Source organism: Dipodomys merriami, unplaced genomic scaffold (assembly GCF_024711535.1).
Source record: "Dipodomys merriami isolate MVZ:Mamm:240054 unplaced genomic scaffold, mDipMer1.0.p SCAF_278, whole genome shotgun sequence".
Taxonomy (NCBI): Eukaryota; Metazoa; Chordata; class Mammalia; order Rodentia; family Heteromyidae; genus Dipodomys; species Dipodomys merriami.
Window position 1 is genome coordinate 1189433 of NW_027204248.1, and position 26898 is coordinate 1216330.

General features: G+C 39.1%; 1 pseudogene; it reads left to right on the forward strand.

The window, feature by feature from the left end:
• Window positions 1-8886, forward strand: part of LOC138837880 (MTRF1L release factor glutamine methyltransferase-like) — a 324322-nt pseudogene extending 315436 nt beyond the window's left edge.
• The last annotated feature ends 18012 nt before the right edge of the window (window positions 8887-26898 follow it).

Here is a 26898-nt window from a genome sequence, read left to right on the forward strand (position 1 = left end):
CTCCCCCACTAAACTGACTCTCTATTGGTAAGCTAAAGATAGCCTGAGGCTCCTTTCACCTGAAGGAGGAAGGTTAATTCTTCATCATTTGAAGAGGCTGAGAAAAGCCTGACCCTGCTGTCACTCTAACAAATGTTTCAGGTTTCCCTCATTACTGGTTGTGCCTGGAATGAATGAAGTGGTTTTGCAGCTCACTTCCCTGTTGACTGTGTACATTATGCCTCTTAATCCCGCAGGTCTAGGTCTCTCCAAGTAGCCTGGCTTTTGAACTTTTTTCTGTCCTTCAAATAATGTTACACTGTAGTTCTTCCTGCTAACAGGGCTAGGGCTTGGATCCTGAGAACTTCATTTGAACCCAGGATGGGTCAATAATATTTCTTTCCTTCTATAGCTCAAGAACTCCAAGAACATTTAGAGTGTAAGTAACTTCTCATCACGAAGGGAAACACAGAAACCTCTTGAGCATCTGACCTTTCAGAACTGGAAGTCAGAGTGTCCTAGACTTCCCTGCCTTGGCTGTTTTCACCCTGTGATACTGAGACCTAGGCCTCCTGAGATAGTGTGATGGGCGTGAGCTATTGGTTCTCTGCTAGGTTCAGAACTATAATGACATTGACAATACAAGTCAACTGCTTATCACAAAGAACTTGAGGAGCACATTAAGCCTTTCAACAATAGGCCTTTCAGAACCCTGCAGGACACAAGTTTATAATGCTAGAGACTGACAGGCTGGGCTTATGTATGTTCTACACTTGAACCTTGAGGTCTGACTCCAAATCTGTTGTACAACAGCATTCATTTTCCAAAAAAATATTCTCATAATTAGCAAATAGGAAAAGTACTTTGATTATCCCTCACTCTTTTTCCAGTTGTGTGTCTCAAACTGAAGCCTGGGCGCTGTCCCTGAGCCATTCAGCTCAAGGCAAACACTGTACCAATTGACCCACAGTGACACATGGGGTTTTTTGATGGTTCATTGGAGGCAAGAGTCTAACAGGCTTTCCTTCCCGATGCTGTCTTCAAACTGTGATCTTCAGATCTCAGCCTTCTGAGAAAGTAGGTTTCCAGAGCCACTGGAATCTGGCATATTGTTTTTGCCAGACCTGGGGCTTGAAATTAGGGCCTGGGTACTGTCTCTGAGCTTCTTTTTCTCAAGGCTAGCCCTCTACCACTTGAGCCACACCACAGCTTCTGGCTTTTTCTGAGTATGTGGCAGTGAGGATTCAAACCCTGGCAATCATGCATGCTGAGCAAGCTCTCTACCACTAAGCCACATTCCCAGCCCCAACCTTATGATTTCATCCCTCGACTTTCCTATCCACAAGAAAAGGCTTCTGAGTATAAATCATCTAAACAAATCACTATAGGAATTTGTCCAAAGATAAATAAGACAAAGCTCATACTGGGGACAGACTCTAACCATGTGATGACTTGAAAAATGCCTCCATTTAATTATGTATCATGTTTCAGTACTTAATAAAGTATTAATGAAAAATGAGCATGAGTCAATGTACTAAATTATTGTGTATAATATATGTACAAAACATAATTAATATTATGTGTATAATAATACTAAATAAAATAAACAATATAATGAATAAATTAAAATTAAATACAAAATCAATAAATATAATCATAATATGAAATAAACATACATATGTACCTATATATCACATATTACACATGTATACAAATATTTTTTTCTATTGCAGGGTCTTAATTCATGCCCTGTGAACTCTAGCTTGAAAATCTTTTCCTCAAGAACAGTGCTCTTAGCCTTCACCCATGGTGCAAAAGAGTTACATGGACAGTGAGCTCAAATCCCAGCAATGTCAGAAATACTGGCCCCAGTTCCAAGACAGTGACTTAATATTTGTAACAGAAGCAGTTATGTTTATTCAGTTCCATAATGAACATTTAAGAATATCAGTGTAGAATTTTGTACAGCTACTCAGACATCCTTCACTTACCCCCAAAGTGCTTCTTGAGCACTACATATTTTTGTACGTTTTTTACTGTAAAAATATTGTACAGAGGGGTCACAGTTATATGAGCAAAATAATGAGTATATTTCCTATTGAGCATTGTTGCCTCGTTGTTTGTTTTCACCCTACCTTCCCTTCCCGCCAGTCTTCACAACTAACTTTCCTTGTCGAGGTCAGTGACTTAATTATTTATTTTGGCTTGGCATGGGGTTTGAACTCAAGTAGTGGCAACTCTGTGCCTTCTGTCACATTGCTACACATTCATCAAGTCTCTGAGTTCAAATCCCAGGCTAGGAAAGAAAACTGGTAGAAATTGCAAACCAGGGAGCTTTATCATATCAAATTAGTTAGTTAGTTAGTTAGTTCATTAATTTTGCCAACTACGGGTCTTGAACTCAGGTCATGGCAACTCTGACTCAGCTTCACTCTCCCTAGGATGGGGGGCAGCCTCGGGACCCACAACCTATCCTGGGACCCTAGACCCAGATGGCTTGCAGGATGAAAAAAAAAAACAGAACAGCACAAAAAATAGGGAGCTGTAGAGGGCTCAGGGTTTTATAACTTTTTCTTTGCACGGTAACCATCCTGGGTCTGAATGACGGGAAATCCTGAAATACTGGTTTCTGGACCAGGAAAAGTCATGGAATGCGATCGATCTTATCCTTGAATGAGTACTTCATGCATGATGTGACTAGGAAATGATGGGCAAGACTCATGGGATATCGCTTATTTGTAAAGCAGTGTAGATGAAGCGTGACAATAATCATCACAGTCATGAAATGAAAGCATCTGGAAAGATCCAAGAATCAGTAGACACATGGTAGATTGGATTCCATCACAGGTTATCATCTCTCCTACTCTATACAAATGTGTACTTATTTGCATACTACCTTCAACTTATGAATGGATGACTGCTGTGTGCCCTCCCCCCATACCCACACCTGGGGGTCCATCTCAGGTTCTGGGAACGGCCTTACTCCTTAGTGGCTCACAGACTGGTGTGCTCACATGGACCCATTCGTCAATTGGGTCTGCTGGTCCCCGAATTCAGATCCCAGCAGTGCAAAAAGATTCATCCTGATGTCAAAAGCCAATTTTTGCCCCTGTGTTCCTTTCCTATGCAAGTGTTGGGTCTCAAGTAGGATGGAAAATGCATGGGCCACCCTGGGGCCATGGGAATAGGTTGTTATCATATGAGCCCAGTTATACCTGTCATCATTTACTGAAGAAAATACACAATACATCCATGAATAGCATACAAAATAGAATAACTACACTAAATGCACAATGCAGTCCACACGGATTTGAATATACATCCCATGTTGAAATGATGCATTCAGGACAATTGTGGCCTCCCTAGTGCTCGATCTCTGTTTCTGGGAAGAGCCCAGCAACTTAGTGGCTCACAGTCTAGTGTGATCACATGGACCTATTGGGCAGTTGGACCTCCTAGGCCCAAAGTTCAAATCCCAGCACTGCCAAAAATTCACTCTGATATGAGAAGCCAGCCATTGCACAAGGTTTCCTGTGCTGTGCAAGTACTCAGCTAGGATGGAGAATGCATAGGCAACTCTATACTCATGGGAATAGTTTGTCATCCAGGTCACCACAGTTATATCTGTCATCCTATACTCACGGAAATACACAATACATCAATGAATAAGACAGAAAACCAAGACAATGACTATACTGAATGCAAGATGCTGCCATCAAGCTATGGAAATATAGATCCTCTGTTTAAATGATGAATTTATGACTATATTGGCCCCACCTGGGCTCCATCTCAGGTCCTGGGAATGGCCTAGCTCCTTAGTGTCTCACAGGCTGTTGTATTCATTATGACTCATTCACCAATTGGGCCTGCTAGGCCTTGAGTTCAAATCCCAGCACTACCAAAAGATTCATCTAGATGTGAGAAGCCAATAGATCCACCTGTTTTCCTGTCCTGTGAAAGTCCTGGGTCTCAGCAAGGATGGGAAATGATATATAGGCAACTCCATAGCCATGGGAATAGGTTGTCATCCATGTCAGCACAGTTATATCTATCACCATACTCAATAAAATACACAATACATCCATGAATAAGACACAATTAAAAGAATAATTACACTGAAGCATACCACACCTGCAGGTAAAGAGAAACCCTATGTTTAAAAAAGGTGGGCTTGTTATTTTTTCCAGTGTTGGGGATTCAAATCAGGCTCTGGGTCAGGCCTGACATTCTAGTCTTCAAGGATTGTGAGATTCTCCTTACCCCAAAGTGCAACAGAGCTACCCATTCCTCAGTTCACATCCCAGTACTGACAAAAAATTCATTCTGTTGTTAGAAGCCAGTCTTTGCACATGTTTTCCTCTCTTGTGCAAGTCCCGGATCTCAACTACGATAGAGAATGCATAGGCAACCCTATAACCAGGGGAACAGGTTGTCATCCATGTCAGCACAGTTATACCTGTCACTATACTCAATAAAATACACAATAACTTCATTAATTAGACACAAAATAAGGAGAAGTGCACCAAATGCAAGATACTGTCCTCACTGGTATGTAAATATAGATCCTATGTTTAAATTATGAATTTCTGCCTATCCTGGCCCTCCCTGGGATTCGATGTCAGGTTCTGGGAATGGCCTATCTCCTTCGTTGCTCACAGGGTGGTGTCCTCACCTTGACCCTTTTGCCAATTGGGCCTGCTAGGCTCTGAGTTCAAATCCCAACACTGTCAAAGATGAATCCTGATGTGTGAAGCCCATCAATTCACCTGTTTTCCTGTCCTGTGAAAGTCCTGGGTCTCAGCTAGGATGGAGAATGCATAGGAAATCCTATAATCCTATAGCAATAGATTGTCATCCATGTAAACACTATTATATCTGTAACCATGCTCAGGAAAATACACAGTACTTCCATGGATAAGACAGAAAATAAGGAGAATAAGTAAACCAAATACAAGATGCTGTCCACACATGTAAATATAGATCCTATGTTTAAACAATGACTTTATGACTACTGTGGCCCATCCTGGGGATCAATATCAGATCCTGGGAATGGCCTAACTCCTTAGTTGCTCACAGGCACGTGTGTTCACCGTAAACTACTCACCAATTGGTCCTGCTAAGCCCTGAGTTCAGATCCCAACACTACCAACAATTGGATCATGGAGTACGAAGCCAAGTGTGCAACTTTTTTTATGTTCTCTGAGAGTCCAGGTTGTCAGGCATGCTGGAGTAGATGTCTACAAATCTAGATGCCATGTTATAGGATGTCATCAATGTAATAAACAGAATGGGTGTCATCATATTAAAATCAACAGTAAATAAATGAATAAAACAAAAAGTACAAGGAACAACCACATCCTAGTCCTGGCACCTTTACACTATGTGATGCCCAATTCTTAGGTATTTCATTATGCCCACATTTAAATGAATGTGATTGTTTAAATGCTTCATAAAGTATTAATTAAAATTGATCAGTGTACCATAATATAATTGCATATTATTTTGTCCTAGAATCATTCCAGAACTATTCAATCATGACACACATCACATTCCATTATATGGATAGAAATGAGATTCTTAGGATCTCCTGCCATTTAGAGGTAGCAGGACCAGGATTTGAATTGTGGGCTCCAGCTCCTACTACTTTAACCTGAGGATAGGGAACTCATTGGTCTGTCCAAGAACATCAGCAAGACCCATGATTAGCCAGGCACCAGTGGCTCTCACCAGTCCTCCTTGATACTTACCAGGCTGTGATAAGGGGATCATGCTCAGTCACCCTTGGCAGGAAAGTCCTTGAAACTCCTGTCCAACTTGTGCCAACAAAACCAGAAGTAGAGGTGTATGGCTCCAGTGGTAGTGGAGCAGCCTTGAGCAAAAGCAGCTCACAGACTGTGCCTAGATCCTGAGTTCTAGGTCCAGGACTGGCAATAAACAGCCATATACAATAATCTGTGCAGCCATCTGGCTAAAGCAGGTCACCCTCTTGTTCCCAACTGGATTGGACAGAGTTTCCTGGGAAAGGTTCTGCTATTATTTGACTCTGCCCATTCATTCTGCATCACAGGATTCCAGCCACACCCCCATTCTTTCATGGTTCTTTCTGACCAATGGGATACAAGAATGGAAGCCACACCCCATATTCCTCCTTCCCCCCTCCTGGCCCGGACCCGTACCTCTACCGTGCCCCACACTCTGGGCCAGGCCCTGCGGCAAATATGCCCCAGTGGGTGTTTACCTGAGGATCCCACCCCCATCCCTACTGGCCAGTGCCCCTGGAAAAAGGAAGATGCAGGCTTGGATGAGGAGTTGGCACCAAAGAGCCCCTGGCCTGGAGCAGTGGGAGCCACACAGCGGCACATCTGCACCCTTCTTCCTGGTGAGAACCTGAGGCTTTAGCTAGAGGTGGGGAGCTGCATGGCTGCCTTCTGGGGTCTTTTCCTTTTTCCTGGGGGTGAGAGTGTTGGATGCAGAAGATAGACCCCCCCCTTGCTGTGTGAGACCTTGTCTTCTGTGCTTGGTAAACTTTTTCAACTGAAGAGGGTCCCAGAAAACCCAGCAGGGAGGTAAGAATGCTGGGGTCAGAACAGAAGGTGAATATCTGGGAAGACCCCCTCCCCCCCCCACACACATACAATCGGCCTATCCCCCGCCCCCAACTGTCTAAAGTTCTCACAAGTTGATCACATTTCCCATGTCTACCAGCTTCTGCTGGTGCTCCCGGTCCATCAGGTCTCCAACAAACTCAGGAGATGCACAGCTCTGTGTGTGTGTGTGTGTGTGTGTGTGTGTGTGTGTGTGTGTGTGTGTGTGTGTGTGTGTGTGTGTGTGTGTGTGTGTGTGTGTGTGTGTGTGTATGTGTGAAAGAGAGAGAGACAGACAGACAGAGAGTCAGAGACAGAGAGAGTCAGAGACAGAAACAGAGACAGAGGCAGGGAGAGACAAAGAGAGACAGAGAGATCAGAGAGACAGAGAGACATACATAGAGAGACAGAGAGACAGAGAAAGAGAGGTCATGTTTCTCTTTGTACAGCCTGACTGTACTAAGGTGAGTGATCTGTTGGCAAATTGCAGGTGCTACAAGGAAGAGTGTTCTGTTCTGTCACCCGTCTGAATATGTGTGTGTGTGTGTGTGTGTGTGTGTGTGTGTGTGTGTGTGTGTGTGTGTGTGTGTGTTTGTGTATGTGTGTAGAATTGGGTTGTAACAAGGAGGCTGGATGCTTTTGGTAACTTCTACCTGCTTTCTTTCGGGGGTGCATGGGCTTCACAGCTGAGGTCTGGGGGCCTGGAAGGGTGAGAGGCTTGAAGGGGACTCAGCATTGTTAAATTACAAGAACAAGGGATCTCTGTTCCCTGGAGCTGTGTACTCTCTTGGGCCTGGTTGGTGGCAGTGGGAGCTTGGGAGGACCTGGGAGTGTGGCTTGAAGTTGGTGGCTTCCCAGGGGGAAAGAGAGTATGGCCAACACTTAGTAAGGATATGAGCCCTGCTAGTATGGAGTACAACAGCATAGCTCAGACTCCAGGTCTTATCATGATGTCTGAAGGGTGAAGCCAAGCTACTTTAAATCTTGAGCTGTGATCTTCAGATCTCAGCCTCCTGAGTAGCTAGGATTATAGGCAAGAGCCTCCGGCACTGGGCCTCTGGTTATTTTTTGTATATTAGGGTTTGACCTCAAGGCCTTAGGCTTGCCAGTCAGGTCTTCTATCATTCAAGCCAAGCTTTTATGTCTTGGGGATTTCTGAGATGGTGACTTAATATATGCTCAGGCTGGGCTGGATCATGGTCTTCCTATCTGTGATAGGCATGCGCCACCAGGTCTTGTCCCCTGTAATTGGAATTGTAGACATGTGGTGCCATGCTCTGTCATTGGTTTAGAGGGATTGTCCCAAACTCAGTCCATGGCAGCCAATTCTTGACCATAGGTGAAGCTCTGGCTTGCGCCTTGACCATTGGACTTCAATCTCCTCATGTGACAGTTGTTAGGAATCAAGGGATTAATACAGAGGGTATCTGGAGCAGGGCCAGGCAAAGGGAGGGACCTTCAGATACAGTTCTCAGAAATCCTCTGAGCATATGACAGTAAGATACCCAGAAAGAGATAAGATGGTATCTGTTATTAATGGTGTGACAGACATGGGATTATGAAACAAAACATGGCTTTCTTTCATTATTTCCCTATCCCCATGAGGAAGGGGATCCTTCACTTTGTTCACTTTTGCAGCTGGGGAAACTGAGGCACAGAGTAGCTGAGTGACCTATTCATGACTCCCAGCTGAGAGGAAGCACGGCCTGACTTCTCAGCCATGCGCCCTAGGACAATGGGTGCTATTCAGTCCAATTCTTGTGGTGGGAAGTCCACTTCTTGTCAGTCTTGGGGCTTGAACTCGGCCTGGACCCTGTCCCAGAGCTCCTCAGCTCAAGGCTAAGGCTCTACCACGTGAGTCACAGCACCACTTCTGGTTTTGTAGTGGTTCTTTGGAGATAACAGTCTCACAGTCATTCCTGCCCGGGTTTGCTATGAACCATGATCTCATATTTCATCCTCCTGTGTACTTAAGATTATAGGTATGAGCCACCTGCACCAGGATTAAGTGTAATTCTGACATTCTTTCAATCTCTCTCTCTCTCTCTCTCTCTGTCTCTCTCTCTGTCTCTCTCTCTGTCTCTCTCTCTGTCTCTCTGTCTCTCTCTCTCTCTCTCTCTCTCTCTCTCTCTCTCTCTCTCTCTCTCTCTCTCTCTCTCTGTCACAGGATCTTGTTGAATGGGTGCTGGAGGAGGTGGCCCAGCGTCCCCATGTGGCTGGAACCTGTGGCCCTCTCATCCTGGAGGTGTACTGTTGGTCAGGAGATATCTTGCTCAGTCTGTTGTACCAGCTCCATGAGGTAAGCCCTGCTGTGCCTGGCTAGACCAAGACGGTTATTCATTGTCCATCTAGCCTTACTGTACTCAGTATTGGGTTCAATGTCCTTTTCTAGCAAAAAAATTTCTGGCCAAAATTGATACATAGTTAAAGAATAAAAATGTAATGCCATCTTAAGAAAGTCATTTAGGGCTGTGGGAAAGTGGCTTCATGGTATGGTGATTGCCTAGCATGCATGAAACTGGGTTGAATATCTCAGAACCACATAAACAGAAAAAGAAACACTGGAAATGGTGCTGTGCCTCAAGTGGTAGAGGGTTGGCCTTGAAGGGAAAAAAAGCTGAGGAATAATTCTCTATTCCTGAGTTTATGTCCTAGGACTGGCAAACAACAACAACAAAAAAAAAACAAACATTTAGTAAATGAAAATAAAGAACCTATACTTGGAATATATAATTGCTGGTTCCAAACTGATACCTGACAATAGTCCTAATTCATGCACTTTAACTATATTAGGATACTTTCTTGAAAAAAACTTTTTTTCATAATGTCACGGCAATTAATGCCAGGAATGTGCTTAGATGTCAGGTGAAGATTAATTCAGGAAATTCAAAGATTCCAGGCTTTTGAGTATTCACTGCTAATCTCATTGAGAAGGGTAGTCTAAGTGAGATTTGGAAACCATTTTGGCCAGTCATGTCACCAAAATGGCAGAGGCTAATTAACAGTTGTGACAGAAGAGAAGAAATGACTCCAGATGGAAGGAATAAATGATAGTAAGTAAGGTATAGCAGAAACCATTCTAGGGAACCATTTTTGGTTATTGAAGAAGTAGTTGTCAACTAGGCATATTCCTCATTGCCTTTAGCATTCTAAATCTCTTAGGCTAGTTCTTAATCTCTGTGTGATAAATATATCCCTTTCTATGCTGTTCTTGCATACCTGGTCTCCTTTGCTTTCTTTTTTTTATTATTTTTTATTGTAAAAATACAGTGCTTTCTAAAAATATGTCTTTCTCAATTTCTCTATGAATATTTCCTGATAATAAATATACCTACACAGATGGAAGAGGCTACTAATGTAAGGGTCCCATAGCTTCTGAGTCATTAATGTAACAAAATGGCAAAGGAAGACATATTTATTGCTAGCTCAATTATTCTAAAAACTGCAATGTCAAATCATTTGATTAAGATTTCCATTCTTGTCTACTTAGTGTCATTAACTGCACTAAATACAAATAGGAGCCGGGTACCGGTGGCTCATGCCTGTAATCCTAGCTAGTCAAGAGGTTGAGACCTCAGGATTGTGGTTCAAAGACAGCCTGGTCAGGGAAGTCCATGAAACACTTATCTTCAATTAACCACTAGAAATCAGGAAGTGGTGCTGTAGCTAAAGTGGTCGAGCACTGGACTTGAGATGAAGAGCTGAGGGACATTGCCCAGGATCAGAGTTCAAGCTCCATGACCAACAGAAAAAGTGCAAAAATGACTTTAAGTTTCCCCAAAAGGAACGACAAAGTCAATAGTAATCTTCCCAAGCAAAGAAAATAATTCCAAAATGATTCAGTGCACCTAATTTTGCTGAGTTACTTAAGTTATGGATTCGTTTCTGAACATATTCTCTTCTTATAAAAATTGTCAAATATTAGCTTTAGTATAAACTTAATCTAATATTTCTCGGTTCAAAAGAGAAGTCCATAAGTTGATGTCACTTGGATTTATTACTATCTCAGTTCAAAGCCAACCCAGGCAGCAGAGTTGGTCAAACTCTTATCTGTAATTAAACACCATAAAATGCAAAAGTGGAGTATTGGCTCAGTCAGTAGAGTCAGTCAGTCAGTAGGGGCAGGTAGGCAGGAAAGACAACTGTACAGGGACAGGGTCCAACCTCTGAGTTCAAGCCCCAGAACCAGCACAAACTAAAAAAAAAAACAAGCAAACAAAAGAAATCTCAGGTATTTCTTTGGGACCCTCTTATAGGAGTACTGGTCTGAGAAGAGACTCCTTTTACTGATCATACTCACTGGATCCTGCTCTTTTGAAATCCTTATTGCTATGGAAAACTCAGGTCTGCAACAAGAGAATCATCTCAGGAGTGAAACATCCATCCATAAGACACTTTAAAACCTCCATGCCTTTGCTCCTTTGCAGGAGACCACTTTTAATATGAAGCTATTTCCTTTGTCCTATGTTGGCCTTCAAATGGCATATTGTTTCCTTTTGTAATACACTCAACTAGACTAGAAGTTTATAGACAAGTTTTATATGAGTAAAGGACACACTAAAAAAAGTCAGGAACAGAGTTTCTTTCAAGCCTTGGATTCTTTTCTTGTATTGTAAAAAGGAAAACAAAACTTAACTTGAATTTTGTCATTCCTCTATGTTCAATTCCTCTCCTGGGATCAGTTTACACTTTCAGTAACAGTTACTTCCACTCACTTCCAGTAACAATCTATGGTGCTGCTCCAGATAAAATGAAAGTTTTCTGGCTTCATTGAAATACTACAAGGACACCTTTGGGCATGTGGTAACATGTGTTTCAGAGACTTAGTAAAGAGAAAATGTGAAATTTAAATTGCTTATAAATACATTATCCATGAGTATATTGAGTTCAAACTTCTTAATTGCTCTGTAAATTAAGGCGAATTTTAAATGGGAAGAAGGGTTTCAGATCATTTGTTTTGAGTGTCTGTGCTGTGCATTAATTTCCCAAGTATACATGATTTAACAGTAGGAGACATAATAGCAATAATAGGAGAAAGAGAAGTTCTGTGTTTATGTATAAGGGTTCAATACAATAGAGAAGACTCTACAAATAAGACAGCATTGAAACAATAAAGTCAAGTCCAGCATGTAGAGTTATGGGAGTGATATAAAGAAAGCATTACTCCTAAGTGGAACATGAAGCATGAGGCCACTCCCTTTCTAAATCATGCTTGCTAATCACGTAAATTCGTAAAAAGTAGAATGCAAGAATAATCCTGTTTCCAATGCAAGTCAGATATATGATCATGGACTTAACTGGAAAAAAAGAGTCCATATTGAGAGAACAGGGATTATACTACCAATGAAACTGGTGGCTAAGATCACATTAATTTTCTTTCATTTTCTTATATTCTTTTTTGCTGTTGTTGGTCATGGCAATTCACTTCTGAGACTGTGAGCTGTCCCTCTGCTATTCAGCTCAAGGCTACTGCTCTACCACTTGAGCCACAGTGCCACTTCCAGTTTTCTGGTAGTTGTTGGAGAAAAGATTCTTCAGGACTTTCCTACCCGGGCTGGATTTGAACCCCAATCCTCATAACCAACCACCACTAGACTTGCGATCACCTTTCTAACAGTGTACACTCAGGATATGTAATGTATATGTTAATCTATCTTTATATGAATTCTTGAGTTAAAAATCTGTGCTACAGCTTACACTTTACACTCACAAAAATGTTTGTAGATTAAAAGTTGATACTCCTAGAAAAATAAAACCTAAGGATGTAAAGGATTCTGGGAAGTTTAGTTTGTATACAGCCTTGGCAGAACAGGCTTTGACACACTACCTATAATTAATCAGGCAAACCTGGAATCCCAGACATGAGCAAGATTGCTGAATAAGAGCTTGAGACTTTTGCATAAATACATACAAACATACACATACACAGAGAAGCACTTATATGTGCACAACAAATACACAATGAAACAATTCTCAGAATATGTAGAAAAGATAGAAAACAATAGAAAATATGTCCTGAATAAGACTACAATCAAGTGATAATTTTTAGTATTAGAAAGCCCTCAAGTGAACTTTCTTTAAAAAAGTTGAGAATATTACATAGCTGGGGACCAGAGACAGTAAGAGATTCAAGTAATCATTATTAATGGGATCAGATCCATGGAGGAATGAATCAGAGACCCCTGCAAGTACATCTGAAAATGTTCATATCCTGTGTCAAATGTTAGAACATCTTTGAAAATAGTACATAAACAGTCTGAGCAGTCAGTCTAGTGGATAAGATCATAGGAGAAGTTCAGAATTGCTAGTCTTTATCTAGATTAAATAAACCAACAACCTATGGCAGGGTAATGTGGTACAATCCTGGAGACTAAGACAGGAGATTAAGGAGTGGAATTACATAGTGATACCTTCCCTGGACCAGGTAGTATACTTTTGTCTCAAAAAAGCAAACCAAACAACAATAAAGGAATAAACAGTTGGAAGTTCGGGCTAATTTCATTACCATGTTTTGAGAAGTCAAGTTTCCTATTGAAATGCAACACATATACAATCCTCACTTGTTTTAAATGCTCTCTTCATTACAGAACATACCTAGATGCAAAATGGCTCATGATTCCCTCCCCCAAAATTGCGAAAGTAAGTATCATTCTGTTAGATTCCAAAGAACTGATGAAGGATTACAAAAGCTTAAGCCTGGAGAAATAGCAAAGTATGTCTAACGTAGAACTTTTTAGACCTTGCTAAACTAGAATTCAGATTTAAAATGAATATTTTGGTTTTCTTTGTAATTTCATACTTTATAGGATACAACAAAAGTCTTTTTAAGTAGAAAGTTTAATTGACAAATTCACAAATTATACCGGCATTCTATTTTCCTAGAATATACTTTCAAGAGAGTTATAATTAGAACTTAGTTAATAAATAATACCAACAGTTCATGTATAACATGATAATGTGAGTAATCTAGACAGAGTTGCCAACAAATGGATGACAGTAATTTATAAATTTGGGAAAAGAGCAATTTTTTGAGGGTGTGGTATAATATGGTGTGAAGAGAGTAATTGTGTGACATCTTCTTTCTTCTTCCTATATGTAACACAGGAAGCCATTTCCTTAATTACGTGCCTCGTTATACATTGAGAAAAATTCTAAGTATGGGGTTTGTTTTCATTTTCGTTTTTGTTTTATTGGCTTGTCCTAAAGCTTGAACTCTGGGCCTGGACACTGTCACTAAGCCTGTTTATTCTCAATGCTCGTGCCCTAACACTTCAACCTCAGTGCCACTTGTGTCTGGCTTTTTCTGAGAAGTTTATTGGAGATAAGAATCTAAGAAACCTTCCTGTCTGAGTTGGCTTTGAACCATAATTTTCCGATCTTAGCATCCTGAATATCTATGATAGCTAAAAAGTGAAATATGAATAATATTTGCAAGTGTTCTGATCTCAAGAATGCCACTGGGGGAAAAATGATGCAGCTCAGTTTATTGTGGCATTCTTTCCTGTACAAGGAGGGCATCACATTAGCAGAGGTGTAGTATTTTTTCACAATAGAGTTAAGCTATTCATGATGTGAATTAGGGAATTTTAAGGTGCACTTTTTACAAGATGGAAATTGTTGGTCTAGGATGACTTTATGGCTTAAATCTTGGGATTGATGTTCATACAAATAAAGCTTACTCTGATAAAAAATTGCTTACTCTTGAAGAATTAATTATTACAGATTCTTCATAGTCTTATCCTCTATAATAATGTGGCTATTTTTCTGTTGACTTCTCAAGTTGTAACAGCCCATTGGAAGCTGTACTTACTGCAGAAGATCATAACATGCAAACAGGAACTGTTTTGAATCTCTCAGGTATGGAATGTTGATAATTTAAAAATGAATAATTAGTCATAGGAATTTTTAATAACACACATATTCTGTCCTTTAAACAACTTATTTACTTTGAAATGTTTTGGGTTTCCATGTAATTAATCTCTTTTCAGTTTTAGTATGAGAATGTACTAAATTTATTCTTTTTTCAAAATATTGGCAAGTTTATTGTGAAAATACTGTCTAGATGGATAACATTCAAATTGATGACCTCCTGATAAAGAAAAGGTAATTAATTCAAATTAGAAGCCAAATAGTTTTGATTTTTAAAAAGTTACTACATAAAGAATAATATTTACTATACCAATACAGTGAAATTATATTTTATGCAGCTTATGTTTAAAATTTTATTATCAAAGTGATGTACAGTGTGGTTACAGTATTTGTAAGGTAGTGAAGGCATAATTTTCCAAACTTATTACCTCTTCCTCATTTTTCTCACAGTTTTCCTTTCCCCCTTCACCCCTCACAAGTTGTAATGTCCATTTCCAAAATATTGTCTTGTGAATATTGCTATTGCATTCGTTTGCCTTTCTGCTTTCTCTCACCATTTTGTTGTCCCTCTTCCCTTCCCTAGTTAAGGTAAATGTGTACACAATACACAGGGTACCAAAATCAAATACAGCAGGGAGAAACCATAGGGAAAATCCTAAAGAAAATAGCTATTACATAGTACATCAAAAACAAAGACCACAAATAAAAATCTGTTTCCATATCTTGCAGTTCGTTTTTCTCAGCATCAGCTTATATGGTCATATACACACATAACAATGACACTGGAAAATAATAGTTGGATGAACACTAAATCATGAAAACAACATGTTATCTTTTTGATTGTAAAGGTGGTATTAGGTTTGGTGAATTCGCGATTCTGATAAAGGAATTTCAAAAGAGTTTTAAAGTTATGACAGGTAAATTTTAATTGTTCAAAAATTTTAACACCTTAGCCTATTAAGAAAATTTAAAATTGCCTGGGAAAATAGGCTTTCATGCAAAGTAATCCATGGAGACATTGTAGAGAGGAAGCAATGTGGGTAAAGATGGCTCTTTTTCACACTAAACAAACCTCAGAAAACTTGCTATATATCCAGTAGGTTCCCTTGAGAATTGTCATTACACAGGAAATCTACTCACTGTGTGAAACAAGGTTGTAGTGGAATTTAAATTCAAATTCTTAAAAAATAAGACATCAAAATTTGTGAATTAAACTTTAATTATCAAGCAGATAATTTGGGTCAGTCTGGGAAGGTGACTCAGTGGTAGAGCTCTTGCCTTGCATGCCGGAGGCCCTGGGTTCGATTCGTCAGCACCACATAAGCAAAAAGAAAAAATCCAGAAGTGTTGCTGTGACTTAAGTGGTAGAGTGTTAACCTTGAGCTGAAGAGCTGAGGGACAGCGCCCAGACCCAGAGTTCAGGTCCCATGACTGGACCCCCACCCCGAAAAAAACAAAAAAACAAAAAAATACAAAAATAATTTGAGTCAAAATATTTAGGGAGAAAATGCCCCCTACAATGAAAGAGATTATTGGGTTTACACTTTTCTGTTTGTAATACTTTCCTCAATGTCTTTGCACGTGAAGCAGTGAAATACAGAAAAAAATCTGATTGGGTACTTCAAACCAATGATTTCATACTTCTAAGTGGCTCACAAAATATAATATCCTTATTAACAAGAGATAGTGAAGAATTCTCTAATTTCATAAGCCAAAAAGTTTTGGGTTCAGGGACTGGGAAGGTGGCTCAGTGATAGAACGCTTGCCTTGCATACATGAGGCCCTGGGTTCGATTCGTCAGTGCCCAGGCCCAGAGTTTCAGGCCCCATCACCGGACCCACCCCAAAAAAATAGTTTTGGGTTCAGAAAAGAATTTAGCAAATGGGAAAGTTTAGAAAATAGTGTTCTTAGAAGCCCTAGATAAGTGTATTGGATTCAGCAGTAGATGGAAGCCAAAACTTTTTGATATAGATTGTCTTAATATTTTTGGTACCTAAAGTGATTTTACAGAGCCTATTTGGCTCACTACAATGCAGAACTGATTGAATGAAGACATGAAAACAAATTCCACATCCAAATGAGGCAACTTAAAAGAGTGTTAAAAGAGAAAACATGAAGATGTAGCAGTGGCTGAGGCTTCACTTAGACTTGAAGCCAAGAAAATCAGGGAAGAGCTAAGAGGAGGACATAGAAGTAGGACACAGAAGCGTTGTCCTTTTGTAACAGACCTGTCTTCAAAGGTATGGGTGATTTAACTCTATTCTTCTCCATACATCTTAGTGATCAAATGCAAGACCATGAGAAAAATAATCTATTGAAATAATTTTGTAAAGAATAACTTCACTGCTCCTGATATGGTATCTAAGGAGAGTCTTAAGAGAGAAGACAAAAATGGAGTATTTTTTTGGTTTCCTCTAAGCATCTCGTTAGCAAAATATATCCTTGAGGTTAGAATTGATTGAAACAAAAAGTGATGGAGTACTTATTTGTCTGGGCAATTTAGACACAAGAAGACTTTCAAGGTAAAAGAAAAAAGAAAAAAAATATAACCAAGTATTTGTGATCACAGCTCCTTGGACTGGTTTTCTGGAGACAAATTTTACATTAGATTTGTCCACATTAACATAGATGTTGTTTCATGGCAACCAAATGCAAGAGGAAAGTTTAATGGACTCGCTTAGTCAATTAAAGAGCATAATCAAAATATGGCAAATAATATTTAGTGAATTATTTGACCAATTACTTTGCCAGAATAAAGAAGGAAAATGTAATTCAAAATGAATTGACCTAAAAGTATGAATAAAAAGTAGTGAAGAGAGATGAGAGAAAAAATAGAGGATTGTTTTCTCTACAGTGGAGTAATGGGTTCTTCATCTTGTTTCTTCACAAGCTACCCATTGTGGCTCAGGACTGGAGAATCCAGTTCAGACAAAGAGAACTCATAGGAGAAAGTTAATATTTGCAGCAGATATAGGTGATTTATAACCTTAGATAATCTATTTAAATCTGTTCAGAATCCTCCCCTATGCTAAACTGCCCGCTTTGAACAGTTTTGTTTGCTTTTACCAAGACTTCACTTCATTAACTGCTTAAAATTTTTGAGAGGTCATATTCGTACTCTCTAGAGATTGCTGTTTGGTGATTTTGTGTGTTTTTGTTTGTTTTTGTGTTTTTTAACTGAATTTCCAAAGGTTGTGCAAGTGTCTTACAACTAAATATGTCCTCCTAATTATCCATTGCTCCTGGATCACAGTGACTCCTTCTATCATTCTCAACCATCCCTTCTACAAGATTTATTTCTGGTTTACCACTTCCTTTCTCAAATGTGTACATGGAGTAATCTAGCTGTACTTGCCCCTTGTTCCATTGTTCATTCCTTCTATGTATTTACTATTATTCCTCTTTGGTTTCAAGTTCCTGATAGTCATTCTGCTAAACTGTCTGTTAGTACTTTGAAACGTTTATATACATTCCATGGAGTTTCTGTCCTGCATATACTTGAACTGATGTCAGGTTATATTTCCATAATTCATTCATCTGCAATAACAATTTGCAAGACTGGAGACTTGGAAAACCTAGACATGATTATATTCTCATCCATTTGCAGATTAATCTTTAGTCAACAAGAAAGTTTAAAATGGCTTTGAATGTATTCTTAACTACCAATTTTTATAAATGGCATTGTACAATGGTGTGTGATTATTATATTTTACATGGGATAAGAATTTATACTACCTATAAGTTTTGGAGAATAAAGAAAAATAACATTTACTACTATAAAGGAATATGATAGAAATAGAAGATAGATTTTGTCACATCTCAGATGAGTACCCATATTCAAGACTTAAAGACATATTTCTAACTATCTTAGACAGAGGGAAAACAAAACAACATATGATAAGGCAAGTATTTGTGACTTTTTAAAATGTCCCTTATTAAGTGATGAAATTTACTTTATTAGCTAACGTTTGGGGTTGAAATATGGGAGTATGATCTATTTAACAAATTTCTGGAAGACACCTACTGAACAACACAAATGGTGCATGGTACCATTTCTGCACTTTAATGAATGGTTGAACCTGTTTTGCATTAGTGCTGGGTAAAGAAATCAACTCTATTGTAACTTGCTCCCTACACTTGAAAAACTCGTAATGTCACTAAGTGTCATCTACTTAGCAAATGTTATTTTGGCAAGTGTAATTTCAAAAAGTTTATTTGAAAAGGAATACCCTTTCAGGAGATTAAATGTAGGTTATCATTGGTTTGAGAATGACATTTTTATAACACAGAACCAAGTTGTACTAAAGGACCAGTGTATTGAAGCACAAACGATCTTCTCAATTAATGTTTTGCTGAATTACATTTGACCTCTAAGTCAAGTTTTCCTAGGCTTGATAGATCAATCACGGATCTATCCTTCCAGGAACTATTTTTGGGACCACTTAAGCTAGACTGAAATATTACATTAATCATTAGGGGAGGGGTATTAAAAATAATCTTGTAATACTTTCTGATCTTGTTCATTCATATGGGCTGGTCATCTGTAAATTGAGTTTGAAATACAGTACTTTCTTTCGATTTTGTGACCTCATCTTTCATTTTAAGTTGCCTTGCATTAAACAATTGCTTGCTGCTAATTCTTGTATCTCAAGGATTTGGGGCCCTGAAATATTATAAGAAATGAGAAATTGAGGGATGTTCCAGGAAGATGGTGGAGGAGAAGCTGGAGGCTAAACAAGCTCTCGCATAGAAAGCAGTTTTAGAGTTCCAGTGAACAGTCCTAAGCCAGAGAACCACACCAAGTGTGCCTTCACAGGACAGAGAGTTAGGCCAGAGAGAGAAAATACAGGCAGGGAGACAGTCCTGAGCACTTTCCAGCAGCCACCACGGCGGCGGCCATGGTGGCAGCGGCAACTGCCACCGCCATACCTGAATCACAAAGATTCCAGGACGAAGGAGCCAGACACAGCCTGAGAGCGGATTCCACTCAACACCAGCAAGAACCGACAAGGAGCAGACATCTTCATCCTGCAGTTCGCAGACCAGAGATGACCCAGGAAGCAAGACTCGGCATGAGTACAAGCCTGATGTTCTCACTCCTTCTCAGGGAGCAGAGGAGGGAAGGCCACCCCTCCCCCAACCAGTACTGGAGATGTCCATCTTGGATACTGACAAAGCCCGGCGGAGCTGCTAGCTCCAACAAAGGCCCTGGAATAAATCTAGAGTCATCTAGCAGATCACAAGAGCCTAACCTGACCTGCCAGACTCAGCTCCACTCAGGGAAAAGTCACCCAGCTTGGTTGCCAGCGCCAGGAGTGGCTTTCTTCACTGGGTAATCAGACCCAGAGGCTGCCCCTCCCTTTAGCAGCCTGGACAATCAACTGAAATTCAGTAAACAGAAACCCTGAGAGTGGCTCCAGGCTGGGCTCTGTGAGTTTCTCACAAACCAGCTCCCGGGAAAAGCTACTGTTTGCTGAAAGGCCTCAACTCTACCCAGAACCTAGCCTCATCACAGCATCTCCAAACTCGAAGAAAAAGCCATCTCCTCCCATTGAATGAACCTGGGAGGAGGATCGCAGAGCATTTTTCTGCCTGTTCCAAGAAACTGACTTGAGTAACCAACCAAGCCACAGGAACACAAGACCAGAGACTCCAACAAAAGGCTGGTTATGGACACAAGGGAGACACAGGATTTTTCCCACCGCTCCCAAAAAAATCAAAGAACTTTTTTTTTTGTTGTACCTTCACAAAAATTTTTTTTTCTTAAAAAATTTTTGTAATCTTTAATTTTAACTTTTTTTGAAAAAAAATATTTTCTAGTAAATTTTTTTCTCTTAGAATTTTATTTTAGGGGTATAAGTGTGTGTGCGTTTTTCTTCTCTTTTCTGTTTTTGTTTTTGTTTTTTTGTTTTGTTTTGTTTTGCTTTTTGTTTAGCTCTACTGAACTTCTGATCTTTTTTTCTTTCTTTCTTATCATTTTCACCTGTTCTTCTATTTCGTTCTTTATGTGACTTAATTGCTGTTCTGCATATCCTCAGATAAACCCGTAGTCGATTATTAGACCTTATCCCCCATTGTGTACACACTTAATCCACAAATTTATTACTCAGTTCAAAACCTCTTACACGTAAATTCCTTAATAGCAGTACTACATCTTTATACCTATATAATATTTTAAGTAAATTCCTTAATAGCAGTACTACATTTTAATACCTATATAATATTTTAAGTATCTTTATTTTTAAGTTTTTCATATCTCCTTTATATCCCTCCCCTTCTTTCATTATATTCATGTTCTTCTCTGAATATTTTTTTTCTTTCTGTATAATATTTTTAATTTTTACCTTTCTATTTTTTCTGGTCTCTTTTTGTTCCCTTTCTCTTTCTTCTTTTTTTTCTCTCTGTCTTCTTTCATCCTATCCAACCTATTGCCTGCTTTAAGGTTAGGACTTAGCTAACACTCCCTGTACCTTCCCACATCACTCTATTCCTATATTTTACCCACATCTCTTCCTAACCCTAATAATTTCTCGTATACCAAATTCTTGTTTGCGGTTCATAGCCCATAAATATATAGTTGTTTGATGTTGAATAGATGTATCTGTTGAACTACATTGTATCTGCAGACTATTAACTGTACAAATACAGACTTTGGTTGATGCTTGCCGTAACATAGTGTTCTAGCACAAAACTGGTTTTAATTGCATCCTAAATGAGCTCAGTAAGGTGGAAAAACACAAGAAAAATGGCAAGTCCGGGTATCTCAATTCCCACTCATGATAACCAGGGGACAGAACAGATAATGAATAATCCAGAGGAGAGTTCCCAAATAGCCCTACAAACACTGCTGGCAAACATTGATTAATGAAAAGATTGAAAACATAGAAAGGACTCTGTATGAGCATGATAGGGAGAGAGAGGAGGCAATCTAAAACTTTATACAAGAATACCATAAGCGTGAGGAAGCTACCCAAAAACTGATACAGGATTTGCGTGAGTAGCTTGAGAATACTCAAAGAGAAAGGCAGGAATGGCATGAGCAGGCTGAGAACACTCAAAGGGAACTACAGGAATCTCACGAATGGGAGGAAGCTAATCAAAGAGTAATACAGGAATTGAAAGAGCAGGATGAGAATACACAAAGATCACTAAAGGCATTCTTGGAATCCATTAACAAAAATGTGAAGGAAGTCAAGGAGACCACAAAGGGAATGCTGAATGGAACCCAACAGAAGGAATGGGAGTCCAAGGAAATCACAAATAATCAATTAAGTGATTTGAGAATAAACACAGAACACCAAATTAAAGAAGTAAAGAAGTTCATACAAGATCTAAAACAAAGCTTCAACAAAGAATTTGAAGCCATCAGAGCTGAACAACTAGAAGGAAAAAAAATAAAAAACAAAGTAGAAAGTCTCAACAGCAGGTTAGACCATGCAGAAGATCGAATCTTGGAAATTGAAGAGAGCCTAGACATTATAGAGAAAGAACATACAACCATCCAAGACAAATCCAAGAAATATGATAGATCTATCCAACACTTGGAAGACACCATCACAAGGCATAATCTAAGGATAATGGTTGTAGAGGAGCACCTAGAAACAGAAGTTAATGGTGTAGGAAATTTCTTTAACAGGATCCTAGAAGAGAACTTCCCAAACATGTAAAAAGATAGGCCTATTCAAATACAAGAAGCTTTTAGAACTCCAAATCGACCAGACCAGAATAGGACATCCCACCATCACATTGTAAACTGCACAGGATCAATTCAGACCAAGGAAAAGATCCTTAAAGCTGTCAAGGAGAAAAGATTAATCACCTATATTGGGAAACCAATTAGAATCACCTCAGATTTCTCAGCAGAGACAATCAAAGCAAGAAGAGCCTGGAATGATGTATGTCATGCCCTAAAAACAAACAACTATCAACCAAGAATACTGTACCCAGGTAAACTCTCCTTCATAACTGAAGGCCAAAAAAACCCTTCCATAGCAAAGAAAAATTGAAACAATACATCTCCACCAAACCAGCCCTTTATGATGAAGGTTTTGGAAAAATTAGGAATCCATGGAACATTCCTCAATACAATAAAGGCTGTATATGACAAATCTACAGCCAGCATTATACTTAATGTTGAAAAACTAAAGCCATTTCCTCTTAACTCAGGAACAAGACAAGGATGTCCAGGCTCTCCACTTCTCTTCAACCTAGTATTAGAATGCCTAGCTACAGCAATAAGGCAAGATTCAGACATAAAGGGGATCCAAATAGGGAAAGAAGAAATAAAACTCTCTGCAGATGACATGATCTTGTACTTAAGGAATCCCATAGACTCCACTCCCAAATTACTCAAGCTGATTCAAAACTTTGGCAAAGTAGCAGGGTATAAAATTAACCCTCAAAAATCAATGGCTTTTTTATATACCAACAATGAGAAAAGTGGGGCTGAAATTAGGAAAGCGACTCCATTTGTAATAGCCGAAAATAAAATAACTATGAATTAACTTATCCAAAGAAGTGAAAAGCCTCTATGATGAACTTTAAAAACTTGAAAAAGGAAATCAACACAGAACTTAGAAAAGGGGAAAAACTCCCATGCTCCTGGAAAGATTAACGTTGTGAAAATGGCAATACTTCCCAAGCTATCTACAAATTTAATGTGATTCCTTTCAAAATTCCAAACTCATTCTTCAAGGAAATAGAAGAGACAATCCAAAAATTCATATGGTACAATAAAAGACCCGAATAGCAAAAACACTCCTCAACGGAAAGACCACGGCTGGAGGAATATCAAAACCAAATTTCAAAATATAAAGCCATAGTAATCAAAACAGCTTGGTACTGGCACAAGAACAGACCTCAGGACCAATGGAATAGAATTGAAAACCCAGAAAAGAACCTACAGACCTAGAGCCATGTAATCTTTGAAAAGGGAGATAAAAAAATATAGAATGGAAGAAAGAGAGCCTCTTCAGTAAATGGTACTGGCAAAATTGGTTAACTACTTGTAGAAAACTAAAGCTAGATCCTTATATATCACCCTGTACCAAAATCAACTCTAAATGGATCAAAGACCTCGGAGTCAAAGCAGACACTCTGAAAACATTACAGGATGGAATAGGAGAAACCCTAGGTCTCCTTGGCACAGGCCGAAATTTTCTAAATAGAGACCCGGAAACACAACAAATCAAAGAAAGGTTGGACAAATGGGATTGCATGAAGTTGCAGAGCTTCTGCATGGCAAAGGACATACCTAGAAAGATCAATAGACAGTCCACGGATTGGGAGAAGATCTTCACCAGCTATACAACGGACAAGGGTCCCATATCTAAAATATACTTGGAAGTCAAAGAACTAAATTCCCCAACAACAAATCCTCAAAGAAACAACTGCCCAATAAATAAGTGGGCTAAAGACTTTAAGAGAAACTTCTCTGAAGAAGAAAGAAGGCTGGCCAATAGACACATGAAGAAATGTTCAACCTCCCTAGCCACAAAGGAAATTAAAATCAAAACAACATTAAGATACCAGCTCACCCCAGTTAGAATGGCAAAAATCAAGAACTCTAATAACAACAAATGCTGGAGGGGATGTGGACAGAAGGGGACCTTACTTCATTGTTGGTGGGAGTGTAAACTTGTTCAACCAGTTTGGAAAGTAGTATGGAGGTTCCTCAAAAGACTCCACATAGAGATCCCCTATGACCCAGCAATCCCACGTTTGGGCATTTACCCAAATGTTTACAAACAAGACCACACTAAAGCCACCATCACATCCATATTTATTGCAGTATTATTTACTATAGCTAAGATATGGAACCCACCCTGATGCCCCTCAGTAGATGAATGGATCAAGAAAATGTGGTATATATACACAATGGAATTCTATGCCTCCATCAGAAAGAATGACATTGCCCCATTTGTTAGGAAATGGAAAGACTTGGAAAAAATATATTAAGTGAAGTAAGCCAAGCCCAAGGAATCATAGGTCCCATGGTTTCCCTTATTTGCAATATCTAGTGTATGTATGAGTCAAGCAGAAAATGCCAGATAAGGTGATGTTAGGAAAATGAACCCTAAGTTTTGTATTCAAATGTTTATTTCTTTCACGTGATTTTTTCTAACGCATTAATAAGATCATTTCTTTGTTACTTTGTGTGTCCCTCCCCCACAGTATAACCCATGCTTTCACTGTTTTCATGTCGTTATAATTTGTAGAGAGGAAGGAGAAAAACAAGTCGTTTAAATAAGGATACATGTCGACCCATTGCAACGATAAGTACAAGTTGTCATGCCGAAAACGAACTTTACAACTTTGGTGGTGGGGGGAGGATTGGGTGGGTGGGCGGTGGGAGGATGGGAAGAGATGGGAAGGGGAAACAAAGGAGGAGGCTACAATGCTTAATAAGAAATATACTCATTATCTTGCCCATGTAATTGCAACCCCTCTGTACAGCATTTTCACAGTAAAAAATAATTAAAAAATTTAAAAAAAGAAAAAAAAGCCTAGGACCAAATGGATTCACAACAGAATTGTACAAGACCTTTAAAGAAGAACTAACATCTATACTCTTCAAGCTCTTCAGTGAAACAGAAAACGAAGGAGCTATCCCAAACTCATTCAATGATGCCAATAACACACTCATCCCCAAACCAGGCAAAGACCCAACAAAAAAAGAACTACAGGTCAATTTCCTTGATGAACACAGATGCAAAGTTCCTTAACAAAATTCTAGCTAACAGAATCAAGAAACATAAAAAAAAACCACTAAAACCAAGTAGTCTTCATCACAGAGATACAGGGATGGTTTATCATACATAAGTCAATAAATATAATCCAACACATCAACAGAGCCAAGGTCAAGAATCATATGATTATCTCCACAGATGCAGAAAATGGTTTTGATAAAATTCAACATGCATTCATGCTAAAAGTTCTGGAGACAATAGGAATAGAAGGAACATTTCTTAAAAGATTAAAAGCCATTTCAAACATCAAGAACTCTAACAACAACAGATGCTGGAGGGGATGTGGACAGAAAGTAACCTTACTTCATTGTTGGTGGGAATGTAAACTTGTTCAACCACTTTGGAAAGCAGTATGGAGGTTCCTCAAAAGACTTCACATAGAACTCCCCTATGACCCGGCAATCCCACTTTTGGGCATTTACCCAAATGTTTACAAACAAGACCACACTAAAGCTCCCAGCACAACTATGTTTATTGCAGCATTATTTACCAAAGCTAAGATATGGAACCAAACCAGATGCCCCTCAGTAGATTAATGTATCAAGAAAATGTGGTATATATACACAATGGAATTCTATGCCTCCATCAGAAATAATGGCATTGCCCCATTTGTTAGGAAATGGAAAAACTTGGAAAAAATTATATTAACTGAAGTAAGCCAGGCCCAAAGAAACATAGGTCCCATGGTTTCCCTTATTTGTAATATCTAGTATATGTATGAATCAAGTAGAAAAGGTCAAATAATGTGATGTTCAGGAAAATGAATCCTTAGATGTGTATTTTAATGTTTTTTTCTTTCATGCGTGTGTTTCTAACGCATTTATATAATTATCTCTTTGTTGCTTTGTATGTCCCTCCCCCACAGTATAATGGCTGCTTTCACTATATTTGATGTCAGTATAACTTGTGGAAGAGATGGAGAAAAACCAGTTGTTTAAGTATACAGGTGGACCTGTTGCAACAATGAGAAGTACAAGTTGTCATTTCCAAAACGAGCTTTACAACGTCGGTGTGGGGGGGGAAAGAGGGGAAGGAGAAGGATTGGGATTGGGGGGGTGGGGGGAGGCTGGGAAGGGATTTGAAGGGAAAACAAAGGAGGAGCCTGCAATGCTTGGTAAGAAATATACGCATTATCCTGCCCATGTAATTGTAACCCCTCTGTACAGTATGTTCACAAATAAAATAAAATAAAATTTAAAAAAAGGCCATTTATGACAGACCAATAGCTAATACTATACTTAATTGGGAAAAGTTACAACCAATTCTCTTAAAATCTGGAACAAGGCAAGGATGCCCACTGTGTCTACTCCTGTTCAATATAGCCCTGGAAACCTTAGCCAGGTCAATAAGGCAAGAAAAAGACATTAAAAGGATCCGCATAGGGAAAGAAGAAATTAAACTATAGCTTTTTGCATATGACATGATACTATACCTTCACAATCCCAAAAACCCCATCCCCAAACTCTTAGAAATCAAAAATCACTTCGGCAATGTAGCAGGATACAAAAATCCATCCAATAAAATCAGTTGCCTTCCTGTACACTGACAATGTAGAAGCAGAAAGGGAAATAAAGGAAGAAACCCCATTCACAATAATCTCCCCTAAAATAAAATATTTAGGAATTAACCTAACCAAAGCTTTAAAAGAACTATTTAATGAAAACTATAAAAAGTTAAAGAAAAAAATTACAGAAGACACTAGGAAATGGAAAGACCTC